Genomic DNA, 17,688 nt, shown 5'->3' with positions numbered 1-17,688 from the left:
TATAGCCAGAATTACATTTTGTTTGCTAGGTTTTGAGATATTTGACACATTTTTAGGGTTACGTATCTCAAAAGGAAAAAACGGAACCCTTATATACGGATCAGTTTGTTGTCCGCCTGGCCGTCCGTCCGTCTTTCTGTCAAGACCCTTTATCTCGGGAAGGCGTGGAGGTATTAAGTTGAAATTAAAAGTTGAAACCATATAAACTGTACATACTCAGGTCTATAGTATCTTAAAGCTGTGAAAAAAAAAACCGGCCAAGTGCGAGTCGGACTCGCGCACCGAGGGTTCCGTACTTTTTAGTATTTATTGTTATAGCGGCAGAAGAAATACATCATCTGTGAAAATTTCAACTGTCTAGCTATCACGGTTCGTGAGATACAGCCTGGTGACAGACGGACAGACCGACAGAAGGACAGACGGTCAGACGGACAGCGGAGTCTTAGTAATAGGTTCCGTTTTTACCCTTTGGGTACGGAACCCTAAAAACCTAGGTTAACGTAAAAAAACGTGCTTTATGCTGCAAAAAACGTATATTTCGACTCTCTCTAGGGCAGTCAAGGGAATCAAAATTTATGGGGTATTTCCCGTTGACCTAGAATTATGAAATTTGGCAAGTACGAGTAATATTGTCTTACACTACAGGGAAAAATTTTAAAACTATAAATTTGTAAAATAATAATAATAATAATATTTAAATTTGTACGGAACCCTCGGTGGGCGAGTCCGATTCGCATTTGTCCGGTTTTTTATTTATTTTAGCCTAACTAATCCCTTGTTCAATGGATGTGATCAATTTTTATATCACGACGGTTGCAAACAAACATACGGTCCGCAGCGATAAGCGGAGCGGTAAGCGATCACCGCAGTCTATGGAGCATATGGATGCCTCTCCAGGGCCAGGGGAGTTAAATGCGAGTTACGACCCTGCTGAAATATTTTTTTTACAATAACCAATACCAATGAATGCTGATAGACGGAGAGCTGGTAGACATTTTGGAGTAGGTCCTTGAGGCAAGCTGAAAATTTATCTGATACTTTTCCTATCATCCATATAAGGCTGCGCATGCAGTAAAGGGTTAAGTAGGTAAGTTTAGGTTTAAGATAATGTAAAGTTACATATCAACCGCTAACACAAACGCAATGGAGCCTCGTCTGCCAACAAACCACTGTGTGGTTTGGCAGAAGAAAATATGTAGTTAGTTGTAAGTAAGATCTTTGAATAAACGTTTATTTATTTATTTATTTTATTTTATCATACCCTAACTCAGCTCTGCAGGTCTGGCTGCAGGGTAACGTGGCTAAATATATCAACCCTTATATTTTAAAGATTTTTTTTGGCCCAAGCAAGGTTCTTGAGGCAGTCTGTATTTTTTACAGGTTAAAGTTAAGTATCTAAATAGTAATAAAAAAAATAAGCCAGAACATTTGGTAGGGTCTTTAACCTTGCCAGGGGCCCGTTTCTCAAAAGTTTGTAACTTGTAATACAAGCGGATGTCACTTTTTGACAGCTTTTGTTAGAAGCTACAAGCTTTTGAGAAACGGGCCCCTGGTCTTTAATTTACTACACTATAAAAATAACTTTGTAATGCATACAATTTGTATAGTAGACAAAATTAATTTTGCGTGCGAGTAAATGCCATACGTTACTTTCTAGATCTTCTGGGGCCCGTTTCTCAAAAGCTTGTAGCTTGTAATACAAGTGGAAGTCCCTTTCTAACACAAGCTGTCAAAAAGTGGTTATTTTACTTCTACTTAGAATCACAACCTTCTAGGTATGACCGAAACAAAACGGACAAATTGTATTGAATTTTGAGAACACTTTTTTTCTCGTATTAGGATCGAAAGAGCTCGTGATTCTGAGCAAGAAATACTTAATACAACAATTACAAAATAAAAAATTCTTTATCTAACTTTTAATATAAATATCCTCATACCGATACTCATACCAATAACCAAAGATAGATATAACTCCGTAATAAATGGATACAGTCTAAGGAAAAAACGTGCCTCGAAAATCAAGAAAATTTGATTCTCGATCAGAGGGCGCTACTAGCTTTGGCCTACTGTCGTATAGATGGCGTTGACGGTTTCGTTTGTTATTTAACAATTTTAACGCATATCAGTGAAAGAACATGGGTCAAAATCATAAAAATAATTGATGCAAATAAAAAAAAATCATTTATCCATATTTAAATATATTTTATCGTATTTTTATAAATCTTCATTTTTAGTTTTAAAGTGTGTCGATAGATGGCAGTGAATTTACTGTGGTTACAAAATCTACCATGACAGTACCGCTCTATCTTATTATATCCTCTTTCTCATACTATACACATATCATAAATATACACCATCCTCCACTCAACTCAAACTCAAACTCAAAATATTCTTTATTCAAATAGGCCTAGCAACAAGCACTTTTACCACGTCCCGTTGACCACGAACGCTGTAAAGAGTTCGAAATGTCGGGATGTATTATAAATTCAATATACGCGATATAATCCGTTTTCATAGTTTTATTTCATAAGCACTTTTAAGTTTTAAATATTACCTTAATCTAAATATCAGAGCAATTTATTGATGCAGTTAGTATTATTCTTAAAAACATTGAATTATTATAGATATGTCAAACTTAATAATCAGAATTTCACAAAAGGATCGTCAAACACCAAAATTGTATAAAAGAATACTAGTCTAGAAACTTTCTAGAATAAAAATCGAAATGTCAAAAATACGGATTACCTGATATAGGTATTCATTGAATTATCAATTTCATCATTATTAACATAATAATAAATAATTAATTATATTCAATCACAATCCCACGGTGTTTCATCATTAATATGTAGTCTTGTGTGCTATAATAGGCTTTAGAGATAAGTTTACGTTTTACATATTTACATAGTTACATACACTTGTAACTATGTAAAGCCTGACCAGGAATATATGATCATTGTCAAGAGGGCGCTTTTATTAACATTTATATGGCAACAGTTCAGTATAGTCTGAACAATGTGGATTGGCAACTCGTTTGACTTACATATTCACCGTAATCAAAATCAGAACCCATTTATTTACTACTATTGTGACTGTGACTACTATTAGCCACACCATCAGCTCAGCCCAGCTCTGTAGCTGAAAAAAATATTTTGTCTGTCATGTTACTCCATTCAAGGTTACATCCAAGATTAGATCACCAAAAGGCCACCATGATGATGATGGTCATGTTACTAGGTAGATACCTATATATTCCGTAACCTTACATAGGTTCTGCTACATTGTCAATTAACAAGATTTATCGTCTCCAAAGCCCCTAGTAAATATTCTTCAAACTTACTCATTTTTGTTACTGTGTTTCCTCGCTTATTGTATAACATAACACTACAATAACCAGACTATAATGACATTTTGATGTGTGTACCTGTCAGCTCTGATGTTAATTTGGAAATGTTTCGTAGCGAAATAGTTTAATTTCTCGAACTGTTCTTTTCCAGCAGTTTATTATTTACATCATTAACAATGTTCCGCTCCTGACTATGTATAGTTTTGGGCATTTTTGTCATTTATTATTTAATATTTAACTTTAATTGTAGCTAGGTATCTTCCCAGAATGGAGTAACATGATAGACAAAATATTTTTTCAACTATATATACCTAAGTGCTGAGCTGAGCTGATGGTGTGGTGTGCTAATAGTAGTCACACCATCTGGTACGATACGACTAAATTAAATACATATATGTAAATTTATATAAATTTCTAGGTAAATCGGAGGCTTCGATTACGCGAATTACGGAGAAGGTTGTACCTCCTGAGGTTTTACGCAAACCAAAATTAAAAAAGAAGATGCAATTAGACGATTTTGACCTATTATTTATTATTATTATTGTTGGGGTGTTGTGGGCCTGTGAGTGTCACGTCGACCAAGCAGTGATCTATTGTGACGGCCCTTTAAAGTTCATTACTAATGCCCGTTGAGTCCAGAAAATTCCAGATTCTTTGGGCCGTAATGTTCTGAACCTCATAGGGTTGCAGTATGTGCCGCCCTAAGTGGATACTTCTTTTTGACATTAGTGGTCCATAGGAACAGAGCTCATGCACATTGCATTGCAGTCTCCTCTGACTCCTGGCAGAACCTGCATCTCGCATCCTGTTTCTTCCCAATTCGAAACATGTGTTTGTTCAACTTACAGTGTCCAGTCAATATTCTAGTCACTGCGCAGGTTTTATGTCTTTTGAGCCCTAGAAGCTCCTTAGCAGTTTTGCTGTTGAACCCTTTGCTTTGCTTTTGCCTTTGTTGAGCTTTCGAGTGTTCTTGTCCTTTGACGAACTTCCACCAATCGATTGCTGTCGTTTTTTCTATGTTGCTGAGTAGAGAATATGCATCCCGTTTTATGATTCCACAGAAGGGTTCTGGGCCGACCAGGGGTCTGTCTGCGCCCTTTCTAGCAAGTTTGTCCGCTTCTTTGTTTCCGTTAAATGTCGGAGTGCCCTGGTACCCATCTAAGTATGACTTTGTTGGAGTTAGCCAGTGCATTTAGGTTTGTTTTACAGTTCTGGACTAGTTTTGAGTTTGACTCGAGGGAATCTAGTGCCAGCAGAGCAGCCTGGCTGTCTGAGTTAATGTAGATATGTTGGTGTCTTAGGTTACTATACATATACTATTATACTCTTTGGTCTTAGGTTTCAGACTTTAAATTTTGACCTATGTGTGATACGTAAGAAAATACATGATTTTTATACGGCAAAAAGGAGTACCGACTATAAAAAAAAGTGTAGACACCAAATAAATGGGTTCTGATTTTGATTACGGTGAATAAAAGTAGATGTAAGTCAAACGAGTTGAAAATCCACATTGTTCAGACTATACTGAACTGTTGCCATATAAATGAGAATAATAGCGCCCTCTTGACAATGATCATATATTCCTAGTCAGGCTTTACCTACATGTGGCCGCCAGGGGAGATTAACAAATTGGCAATTTGATACTCTCGTCTGGGCTGGCCTTATACATAATATATTATGCCAACGTTGAAAATCTAAGGGATTTTGCAATGCGATAGAAGGAGACAGCAATAACGCTTGTTCATTCTACAACTTAACAGCGTCTTTTTAAATCCGTCCACACGGGACAGTTTTAGAGCAATGTGTAATGAGGGCTAACGCGTATGAATTTGCCGCTAGGGGCGCTAGTGTAGATGGTGGTCTTTTCCATAGTTTGAAATGTCAAATGTCACTTGTCACTTCAATGACTGACACTGTTCTTTAGTCTTTTGGACCACCATCAACAGAGGCGCCAACTGGTGAGCAAAAAAACGATAGCCCTCATTGTGTACTATAACTACTATAGTTGGTCAAGCAAATCTTGTCAGTAGAAAAAGGCGGCAAACTTAAAAAATGTAGGCGCGGGTTATCGTCCCATAGAAAATTTGTATTTCGCGCCTTTTTGTACTGACAAGATTTGCTTAACCAACTATAGATGTTTACAGTTAGCTTTATGCAGCATAGTATTGAAGTTTCATTCATAGACAAATCATTTTTTGTCTTTGAAAAGAAAATGATCATTACGTCGTTTCAGATTATTGTAATGACCGAATAGGTTTTTTTTTAAAATGTTATTAAATTGTAATTTTTAGTGATGACCGAGACCGAGGCATGTAAGTTTTAATGGCCGAAACTTTTATGAATTTACTTTATTTACTGTGATAATCAAATGTTCAAGGCGAAAAGTAAAATATCGGCCTTCTTAGCTAATCTTAATTTTTGGTTGACATTCAAAATAATGGGGAAAAAAGATTTTCGGCGCTGCTTTGTGTGTATCCGTAATGTTCTGGTTTTATTAATAGTTCTCGCATTGATAGCCGTATATGAAATAAAATCTTTTCGACATCAGGAGCTATCAAACATTATTCGATCAAGCAAAATGGAACAACTGTTTATTCCCGATGAGGTGACAACCAGAATATTGAATATATCTGAAATACAAGCAATCGTTCTAGATCGTAATAATAAGCAAACTATACTTAATGAAGATATGTACGGTACGATTAAAAAAGACACCGTCATTCTAGTGATTTTTGTGCAGAAATCTACGATAAATTTGAAGTTTATGATCATGTCGCTATCACAAGTAACAGGAATACAGGAAACACTTATAGTATTCTCTCATTCACGTTACGATGAAAATCTTGACTATTTAATTAAGGCAATCGACTTTTGCCGTGTCATGCAAATTTATTTTCCATATTCGTTGCAACTATATCCGACCGAATTCCCTGGTTATACGCCAGGTGATTGCGCCCATGACCAGAGCTTGAGCGCAGCAGAATATTTAAAGTGCACTGGAGCTTCGAGCCCGGATATGCATGGTCGGTTCCGCAACCCAGACTTCGCTGAGAAAAAACACTACTGGTGGTGGACTGCCAACCACGTATTTGACAACTTAAAGATTATTGGCAACCATGACGGTGTTGTCGTATTTATAGAAAATGAATACATTTTCATAGATGATTTTCTCTACATGACTCTCCTTATGAAAAAGATTGCAAGCACAATACCTGGATGTGAATTCTTGTCACTAGCGGCTACTGAACCTTCAAATAATGATCAGACCACGATAGAAGTAATGGCTTGGGATCCTAACCTTCATTCGGGTGTCTTAGCGTTCGATCTCTCTGCGTGGAATAGCATTGTGTCCCATTATGACTTATTTTGTGATATAGATGATTATTCGTGGGCCGAATCTCTGTCCTACTTGTCTTTGAATCGCATAGACGGCGACAAGTACAGAGTGATGTCGAGTAAGTTTCCCCGAGCGTATAAATCCGACAAGTGTATAGTCTTTGGAGCATTCATAGAGTGTGACGTCCAGACAGGCGTTCATCAGATTTATAATTTGCAAGACCGGGTCAGCAGTCATTTGTTCCCGACGTATCTCGAGATGTTCGTGGATATTGAGTTTGAGGATCAGTTCACTAGCTTTGATTACGTGGACGTAAACGGTGGTTGGAGCGATCCGAGAGACAAAGATTTTTGCAGAAATCTGACCGTTTTTAAGATCAAGAAGGAGATAATGCGAATGCATCACCAATTTGACGGTGTTCTGGAATAAATGTTTATTTTTGATTGGGCAGTTTAATTGATTGTCTATGTAAAGCGCTGGTGGCCTAGCGGTAAGAGGTGAAGCGCTGGTGGCCTCTAGCGGTAAGAGCGTGCGACTTGCAATCAGGAGGTCGCGGGTTCAAACCCCGGCTCGTACCAATGAATTTTTCGGAACTTATGTACGAAATATCATTTGATATTTACCAGTCGCTTTTCGGTGAAGGAAAACATCGTGAGGAAACCGGACTAATCCCAACAAGGCCTAGTTTCCCTTCTGGGTTAGATGGCAGTCGCTTTCGTAAAAACTAGTACCTACGCCCAATTCTTGGTATTAGTTGCCAAACGGACCCCAGGCTCCCATGAGCCGTGGCAAAAATGCCGGGACAACGCGAGGAAGATGATGAGTTTAATTAATTGTCTATGAATGAGCTCGGCCACGGTAAGGGCGATGGTGAAGTACTAAGCTAAGCATGACAAAGTGTGACGAGGGTTAAAGAGACGCGGCTTCATTAAAATCTGATGAATTTACGAGTACCTTTGAAAGATGCGACTTAAGTAGTATATAGAGCATAGCAATAGACTATACTGAACTGTTGCCATATAAATGAGAATAATAGCGCCCTCTTGACAATGATCATATATTCCTAGTCAGGCTTTACCTACATGTGGCCGCCAGGGGAGATTAACAAATTGGCAATTTGATACTCTCGTCTGGGCTGGCCTTATACATAATATATTATGCCAACGTTGAAAATCTAAGGGATTTTGCAATGCGATAGAAGGAGACAGCAATAACGCTTGTTCATTCTACAACTTAACAGCGTCTTTTTAAATCCGTCCACACGGGACAGTTTTAGAGCAATGTGTAATGAGGGCTAACGCGTATGAATTTGCCGCTAGGGGCGCTAGTGTAGATGGTGGTCTTTTCCATAGTTTGAAATGTCAAATGTCACTTGTCACTTCAATGACTGACACTGTTCTTTAGTCTTTTGGACCACCATCAACAGAGGCGCCAACTGGTGAGCAAAAAAACGATAGCCCTCATTGTGTACTATAACTACTATAGTTGGTCAAGCAAATCTTGTCAGTAGAAAAAGGCGGCAAACTTAAAAAATGTAGGCGCGGGTTATCGTCCCATAGAAAATTTGTATTTCGCGCCTTTTTGTACTGACAAGATTTGCTTAACCAACTATAGATGTTTACAGTTAGCTTTATGCAGCATAGTATTGAAGTTTCATTCATAGACAAATCATTTTTTGTCTTTGAAAAGAAAATGATCATTACGTCGTTTCAGATTATTGTAATGACCGAATAGGTTTTTTTTTTAAATGTTATTAAATTGTAATTTTTAGTGATGACCGAGACCGAGGCATGTAAGTTTTAATGGCCGAAACTTTTATGAATTTACTTTATTTACTGTGATAATCAAATGTTCAAGGCGAAAAGTAAAATATCGGCCTTCTTAGCTAATCTTAATTTTTGGTTGACATTCAAAATAATGGGGAAAAAAGATTTTCGGCGCTGCTTTGTGTGTATCCGTAATGTTCTGGTTTTATTAATAGTTCTCGCATTGATAGCCGTATATGAAATAAAATCTTTTCGACATCAGGAGCTATCAAACATTATTCGATCAAGCAAAATGGAACAACTGTTTATTCCCGATGAGGTGACAACCAGAATATTGAATATATCTGAAATACAAGCAATCGTTCTAGATCGTAATAATAAGCAAACTATACTTAATGAAGATATGTACGGTACGATTAAAAAAGACACCGTCATTCTAGTGATTTTTGTGCAGAAATCTACGATAAATTTGAAGTTTATGATCATGTCGCTATCACAAGTAACAGGAATACAGGAAACACTTATAGTATTCTCTCATTCACGTTACGATGAAAATCTTGACTATTTAATTAAGGCAATCGACTTTTGCCGTGTCATGCAAATTTATTTTCCATATTCGTTGCAACTATATCCGACCGAATTCCCTGGTTATACGCCAGGTGATTGCGCCCATGACCAGAGCTTGAGCGCAGCAGAATATTTAAAGTGCACTGGAGCTTCGAGCCCGGATATGCATGGTCGGTTCCGCAACCCAGACTTCGCTGAGAAAAAACACTACTGGTGGTGGACTGCCAACCACGTATTTGACAACTTAAAGATTATTGGCAACCATGACGGTGTTGTCGTATTTATAGAAAATGAATACATTTTCATAGATGATTTTCTCTACATGACTCTCCTTATGAAAAAGATTGCAAGCACAATACCTGGATGTGAATTCTTGTCACTAGCGGCTACTGAACCTTCAAATAATGATCAGACCACGATAGAAGTAATGGCTTGGGATCCTAACCTTCATTCGGGTGTCTTAGCGTTCGATCTCTCTGCGTGGAATAGCATTGTGTCCCATTATGACTTATTTTGTGATATAGATGATTATTCGTGGGCCGAATCTCTGTCCTACTTGTCTTTGAATCGCATAGACGGCGACAAGTACAGAGTGATGTCGAGTAAGTTTCCCCGAGCGTATAAATCCGACAAGTGTATAGTCTTTGGAGCATTCATAGAGTGTGACGTCCAGACAGGCGTTCATCAGATTTATAATTTGCAAGACCGGGTCAGCAGTCATTTGTTCCCGACGTATCTCGAGATGTTCGTGGATATTGAGTTTGAAGATCAGTTCACTAGCTTTGATTACGTGGACGTAAACGGTGGTTGGAGCGATCCGAGAGACAAAGATTTTTGCAGAAATCTGACCGTTTTTAAGATCAAGAAGGAGATAATGCGAATGCATCACCAATTTGACGGTGTTCTGGAATAAATGTTTATTTTTGATTGGGCAGTTTAATTGATTGTCTATGTAAAGCGCTGGTGGCCTAGCGGTAAGAGGTGAAGCGCTGGTGGCCTCTAGCGGTAAGAGCGTGCGACTTGCAATCAGGAGGTCGCGGGTTCAAACCCCGGCTCGTACCAATGAATTTTTCGGAACTTATGTACGAAATATCATTTGATATTTACCAGTCGCTTTTCGGTGAAGGAAAACATCGTGAGGAAACCGGACTAATCCCAACAAGGCCTAGTTTCCCTTCTGGGTTAGATGGCAGTCGCTTTCGTAAAAACTAGTACCTACGCCCAATTCTTGGTATTAGTTGCCAAACGGACCCCAGGCTCCCATGAGCCGTGGCAAAAATGCCGGGACAACGCGAGGAAGATGATGAGTTTAATTAATTGTCTATGAATGAGCTCGGCCACGGTAAGGGCGATGGTGAAGTACTAAGCTAAGCATGACAAAGTGTGACGAGGGTTAAAGAGACGCGGCTTCATTAAAATCTGATGAATTTACGAGTACCTTTGAAAGATGCGACTTAAGTAGTATATAGAGCATAGTAGTAAATTCAGCTTTAACGCTAACGCATATGTGTACAATAAAATAAACAAAATATTAAATATATACAATTTACAACTATATAAATGTAAAAAAATATTAACTGAGTGGCTTAAAATACTTAACTACGAGGAGACAGAGGCTCTGATATATTAAATTAAGTTGACATTAACTTAAACTCTGAAGTAGCTACTTATCAGTTTTAATATAATATAATGAGTCTAAGAAAATATGACATTCTACTTTACAGTACCTATTGTATAAGAAAATACCTATTGTGTAAGAAAAGTACGATACATAGTTCTATGCTTTACACTTTACAGTACCTATATATAAGAAGTGCCGATTAGTACATCACCTCACCACCTGCACCCACACGATCTCATACACCTACACACACCCATACACATTCACACACACACACACACACACACACACACACACACGCACACACACACACACACACACACACACACACACACGCACACACACACACACACACACACACACACACACACACACACACACACACACACACACACACACACACACACACACACACACACACACACACACACACACACACACACACACACACACACACACACACACACACACACACACACACACACACACACACACACACACACACACACACACACACACACACACACACACACACACACACACACACACACACACACACACACACACACACACACACACACACACACACACACACACACACACACACACACACACACACACACACACACACACACACACACACACACACACACACACACACACACACACACACACACACACACACACACACACACACACACACACACACACACACACACACACACACACACACACACACACACACACACACACACACACACACACACACACACACACACACACACACACACACACACACACACACACACACACACACACACACACACACACACACACACACACACACACACACACACACACACACACACACACACACACACACACACACACACACACACACACACACACACACACACACACACACACACACACACACACACACACACACACACACACACACACACACACACACACACACACACACACACACACACACACACACACACACACACACACACACACACACACACACACACACACACACACACACACACACACACACACACACACACACATTTAATGTAGATAAAATTGTATTAGGTTAAGTTTGCTTTCTGCTTTGCTTTTGTTAAACTTAATACAACTTGTTGCTACGGAGGAGCGGGGCTTCCTGATACAGGTATAATATACTTAATAGGAAGTCCCAACCTACTACCTTGTAATGTAACATTTTATTAATGTAATAAAATATTTTCATATTTTCAAGAACATGCCTAGGTACGTTGCGTCAGTTGAATAGGTACCTAAATATATAGGAAGTACTACTATTCATCAATTAACTCCTTGGGCAGTCGGGTAAAAGCAATGACTAGGTAGTTTTTGAAATAAAAAGAGGTGACTCATTTTAAATGTGTTGATAATTACTGGATATTTTTAGGTCTATCTAAAGATAGGTATTATGCCTCCCTATCTAAAAGTCCTTATATATACAACCAACTTTATTCCTGGACTTAATTTAAACTAAGGCACTAACACGAAAATTATTATTTCATTTCTCATGCTCTGAAAGAGGGTCATTGTTGTTCTAAAAGGTGTGCAGAAAATGATACGTGTCTGCACTAGAGCATTTTACATTCCAAGCACGATTTTTTTTTTACAATAAGCAATTGAAATTTGGGTTTAAATGAATTTGTAATAAAATTTCCGTTCTGGTATTTAACTCCCTATTCCATAAATAACAATACTTTTGCCTAAATTGTTAATTGAAAGTATCCTTAAGAAATACTATAAAAATTTATACTTAGTCATGTTTTTAAAAAAACACATGCATTTTACTTCCCTCGTATTCGAAATGAAAAGTAGAGTGTTTAACTCGGGTGAAAGGCATCATTTCAGCCTCGGACCATTGGCGCTCTCACTACGTTCGAGCACCAAACTACCTCGGCAGAAATGAGTGCCTTTCATCCCTTGGTTAACAATCTACTATTTCATTTCTCATGCTCTGAAAGAGGGTTATTGTTGTTCTAAAAGGTGTGCAGAAAATGATACGTGTCTGCACTAGAGCATTTTACGTTCGGAGTACGATTTTTTATTCTTTTACGATAAACAATTGAAATTTGAGTTTAGATGGATTTGTTATACAATTTGCATGTTGATTTCTGATATTTGACTCTCCATTCCATAAATAACGATATACTTTTGCCTAAATTGTTAACTGAAAGTACCTTTAAGAAATACTATAAAATTGTATACTTGGTCATGTTGTAAAAAAAACATGCATTTTACTTTCCTCGTATTCGAAATAAAAAGTAGTGTTTAACTCGCGTGAAAGGCATCATTTTAGCCTCGGACTATTGGCTAAAATACCTCGGCAGAAATGAGTGCCTTTCATCCCTTGGTTAACAATCTACTATTTTATCACACCGTCGTCCCGCAATTTACAAAAAATATGGGCTTCATTTTTGCACCGTCTTTTATTATCTAGCATTGTTACGTACTTACCTACGTTAATTACGTAGAACGAGAGTTTAAAGTGTTATATTTTACTTACGTAGGTACCTACGTAAAAAAATGGGCAAATTAAAGAAGGGTTGTTTAAACTCATCTTAACAGAATAACTAGTTTATTATTTATTAACTAGTGTAGGTAGTGACTAGTGTGTAGTGTAGTGTGTGGTGTATGTTGTAGGATAGAGCGGTACTGTCATAGTAAATTTTATAACCACAGTAAATTCACTGCCATCTATCGACACACGATTAAAACTAAAAATTAAGATGTATAAAAATACGATAAAATGTATATATATTGAATAAATGATCTTTTTATTTGCATTAATTATTTTTATAGAATTTGACCTATGTTCTTTCACTGATATGCGTTAAAATTGTTAAATAACAAACGAAACCGTCAACGCCATCTGTCCGAGAGTAGGCCAAAGGTAGTGGCGCCATCTGATCGAGAATCAAATTTTCTTGATTTTCGGGGCACGTTTTTTCCTTAGACTGCATCCATCTATTACGGAGTTATATCTATCTTTGATTTTACGTATCATGGACATGGACAAACAAATTCTAGCAAGCTTGGAACTTGGAAGGTATCTCTTAAAAGTTTAATATTTTGTCAGCAAAAACCAAGCTTTAGATTTCACTTTTACAGCGCTGCGGGATGTACACCAAGCTGCAAAAGTAGATGGCCACTTTATGAATTAATTCCATTTATATAGGTAATATGTCCATGCAATTTTGCAGCTCGCTGTACCTCCTTTCACATTTGGATATGAAAGCGTATGCAACGGAAGCCGTGGTTGAGGCTAAGGTTGATCAAAAGCTGCAGAGATGAGTCAGATGAGTGCTCCCTCCACGTCTCCAACTTTACACTAACATTTCCTGATTTAATATTGTCTTCGGTTACCGCGATAGTTACTCATGAAATAAAACTATGAAACGTCGGGATGTATTATAAATTCAATATACGCGATATAATCCGTTTTCATAGTTTTATTTCATTTCCTGATTTAGTTTTAAACATTACTTTTTTTATATGATATGTTGTATTGTATTTACAATGTATGTGACCAGTTAGTTCAGCAGTTCAAATGTTGTTGAGTGATTTTTATTAAATGCATGCGAAATCTAAAAATACTTTTCTCAAAATAATATTTCTAGAACAGGACACAGAACCACAAACAACTGAACTATATTGATGCCTTTTTTAAACCATGAAACTGTTCAACTTTATTTTTCCTAGATTCTATTCTGAAGGAAAGTGCAACAGCAAGTTTATTTTAAACTTAGAGTGGCATTTGCTATTTATAAAACAGAAAAATGCGGGAAAAAGTTACACTATTAAGGGTGCTACGTGCTACTGAGGTGTCTAAGACATGTATAAAAGACGTTGCGCTTGCATAGGTCGGGAGGTGTACATGGTTTCAACAGTCAGCCGAGGAGCTGATTAGTTGACAATGCACAATTAAGTCTGAGACAAAGAGGATGACAGTGTGGGAAGGCGCGCGTGGCGGCCGGCGCGGGGGGCGACTTGCGCGCGCACCCTCGCCCGGCCGCGAGCAACAGTCTGCTCGCGTGAAGCTCGCGGCACGCCAGACGACCTCGCGTAACCATGACCCATGGTAAGCACCATAGCATCATAAACCTCACGAAAACCCCGCGAACGCCTAAACGCGCTCAGACCCACCCGTATTGTTGACATAAACGCGGTGCCATCGCTCTTTTCTGTGATGATTCCGAACTTATTTTCATTATTTATTTACGCTGCGCTAGAGATACGGAAAAGACTAATTCGACTTTAATATATGATTTAAATTCTCCATGTCGGATGATAATTATAAAAAAAATGATTTTAATGACGTCAATTAAATGTACAATTTGAGTACTAAATCATACTTTTTGTTGGTGTGTAAGTTTATCACAAGTTTTCACTATTTTAAAGAGAAGATTATTTTAAAATAATGTTACTTATAAATCGAAATATTCGGAATCAATGTGAATTTTAACTTAAGGCCAAAATCATCAGCTTCGGATTTGAAATCGCTACATGAGCATCTGCATGGCGAAATAATTATCAGTTGCAATACAATGTTTGGTGAGTACTTAGTCAATTAATTTCAATTATATAACTGATATTTTTTTCTTATATACATAATAATTATTAGACGAGCTCAGATATACGGTTTGATGGTGTTATTTTTTATACGTCACCTATAGACTAGGTTTAAGTAGGTAACTACAATAATTATAGTAGGTATTAAAATATTTCAAAGATCTTTCTAATATTTTTGAACTTTTAACAGTTGATGGATTTTCAAAAGTGAGTAAATGGTACACTTTTAAGTAAAAAACTGAAAATGCCCATACATATTTTTGGAACGTTGCTTCATCCGCTACTATTGATGCTGACTGTTCATTTCGAGTTTGGATTTTTAACAGGTACTATTGTCACAGTCGGAACTAATAGTAGTTTTTGTGACTGCTACATAATGAAAGGCATTAAAATACGAGTGTAGGTTTAAGAAACGAACGAAGTGAGTTTCTTGAAAGGATCACACGAGTGTTTTAATGCCTAATTATGTACAGTTATATACACTGCTTTATCTACACATATTAATTGGTTGACAAATTTGTCACATGGTAGCAAAATTATATCCATCTTGGGCATTATCACTTGAATCCCTCACTACGCTCAAGATTTTGTTTTAGAATCCCTCGCTACGCTCAGGATTTAATTATAGAATCCATCGCTTCGTTCAGGATTCAATGTACGCCCTCGCCGTAAATATGTCATTTTGCTTCCTTGTGACACAATCTACTATTTTTACCGAGTTCAAAATGTTCAAATCAAAGTTATTTGATAACGTTTATTTGGTAACGAGTAAAAGATGCATTACCATGTAGCTATCTCAATTTATTATTTTTTCTATTTTGAGTGACTATTACTTTATTTCAATGTTTAAAAGATATCCATAACCTACATAAAAATAACGCAGTTCATCTCAACTAATCTATCAATATGCTCCCACAGAGCTGCCATATCCTTTATGTACGAGAGTAAAACAAAGCATTGTGTTTTGATTGCTGCAGTAACATTTTTATTCCACAGCCTGATAGGGTGTGATTGGTTATTCAAACAGAATCGCTCTAGCGCACCACACCTGTATCTCACTAGTGATGTGCCGGTCCCGAAATTATACTGACAATTTTTTTTTCTCCGATCTCAGTGATCTAAGACAATGACAAAGTGTCACCATTAATTTCAATGAAAATATGACGTTTTAATGCCATTTTCATTATGGATGGTATAGAAAGGATCGCAATCTCTTATGGCAGAATTGTTGCAAAAGTGACCGCGTTAAGCTTTAAATAATAGTTCCTAATCTCTCCGGTGGCGCTAGTTAGGCTCTGGGACATGAGTATAACATGAACCATATAAGGCAACAAATAAACCGACCAAATTACGTAGGTTGTTTTTGGTAGTATTTCGGTGTATGGTGGCGCCGCCTAATTACTGTTTTTTGATTGACACTTTTCATACATAGAGATTTGGCTCCTTTATACAGTCTCTATGATTTTCATACTTTGTTCTGTCAATGTCGGTGCAGAGTTGGCTTTGATTGGAATGCTTAACTTATACGTTTCGATCGACAGTAAAGGTTTAAATTTCGACTTAACCACCTGTTTATCCCATTTCTCCTTTCCAGCGTCGATATGTACTGTAATAGTACATTTCGATGCTAGTGCGGAAAGTATGTCATTACTTCACGAGTACCGAGATAGCCCACGAGCCATAGGCGAGTGGCAAGACTCGGGACGAGTGAAGAATGACATTTCCGCACGTGTATTGAACGACGTTTTACAGTTGCGAAAAAATAAGAAAAGCAACAAGAATGGAATTCGGAACTTTTTTATTATTAATTATGTGACATCATTGACATTGACATTATGAAGAGGTGTTTTTCTTCTAGCTTTTATTCGACTAGAATAGATTTTGTTATTATTATTGAACCCACTTCAATGAAAGTTTTTTTTTTCAAATGCATGTTCTATAAGACAGAAACAATTGTAAATATTAAAACATTGTACTATTATTACCTAAATATCGTTATTTACGATTATTAGTGTATCGTATATTTATAAAAACAATATCTAATGTTACCTTTGGAAACTTAAAACATTCTTGCAGTAAGAAAATACGCCTCTTCTTTGACAGGCGTTCCGTTCCATTCAGACAACTTATTAAGAACGATTTTTCAACATTAAAAATAAACGTGTTATAATACTTATAATGATGAAGAGGTAAGTAATAAAATATGAAATATGCATATTTTTCGTATTCTTACATTAGCAGTAGGTTTTTATGTTGACGTTTAAAGGAAACTAATATTAACACTCATCAATAAGTAGTCATGAATTGGAACAAGTAAAAATTTTAAAAAATTGGAAAAGTAAAAAGTTCGCGAAAACCAAGTTCCGCACGCTAAACAGCCACGAAAAGTAGCACTTTTTGAGCAACTGTATTAAAATAGTTATTTACGATACAA

The 17,688-nt window shown here is 37.2% G+C and overlaps 1 protein-coding gene across 3 annotated transcripts in view; it reads left to right on the top strand.

The window, feature by feature from the left end:
* The first annotated feature begins 14,590 nt into the window (after window positions 1-14,590).
* LOC134743582 (atherin) overlaps window positions 14,591-17,688 on the top strand; it is a 207,776-nt gene continuing 204,678 nt past the window's right edge. For 2 of the 3 annotated variants that reach the window (XM_063677139.1, XM_063677137.1), the window contains exon 1: window positions 14,591-14,763. The gene's annotated coding sequence lies outside the window, so the exon portion shown is untranslated. Of the gene's footprint in view, window positions 14,764-15,102; window positions 15,237-17,688 lie in introns of those variants that run through there. The other variant, XM_063677138.1, reaches the window with a different exon arrangement.

This window comes from Cydia strobilella, chromosome 8 (assembly GCF_947568885.1).
Source record: "Cydia strobilella chromosome 8, ilCydStro3.1, whole genome shotgun sequence".
Taxonomy (NCBI): Eukaryota; Metazoa; Arthropoda; class Insecta; order Lepidoptera; family Tortricidae; genus Cydia; species Cydia strobilella.
Note: the sequence above shows the minus strand (reverse complement) of the source record. Positions and strands in the feature narration are given on the sequence as shown.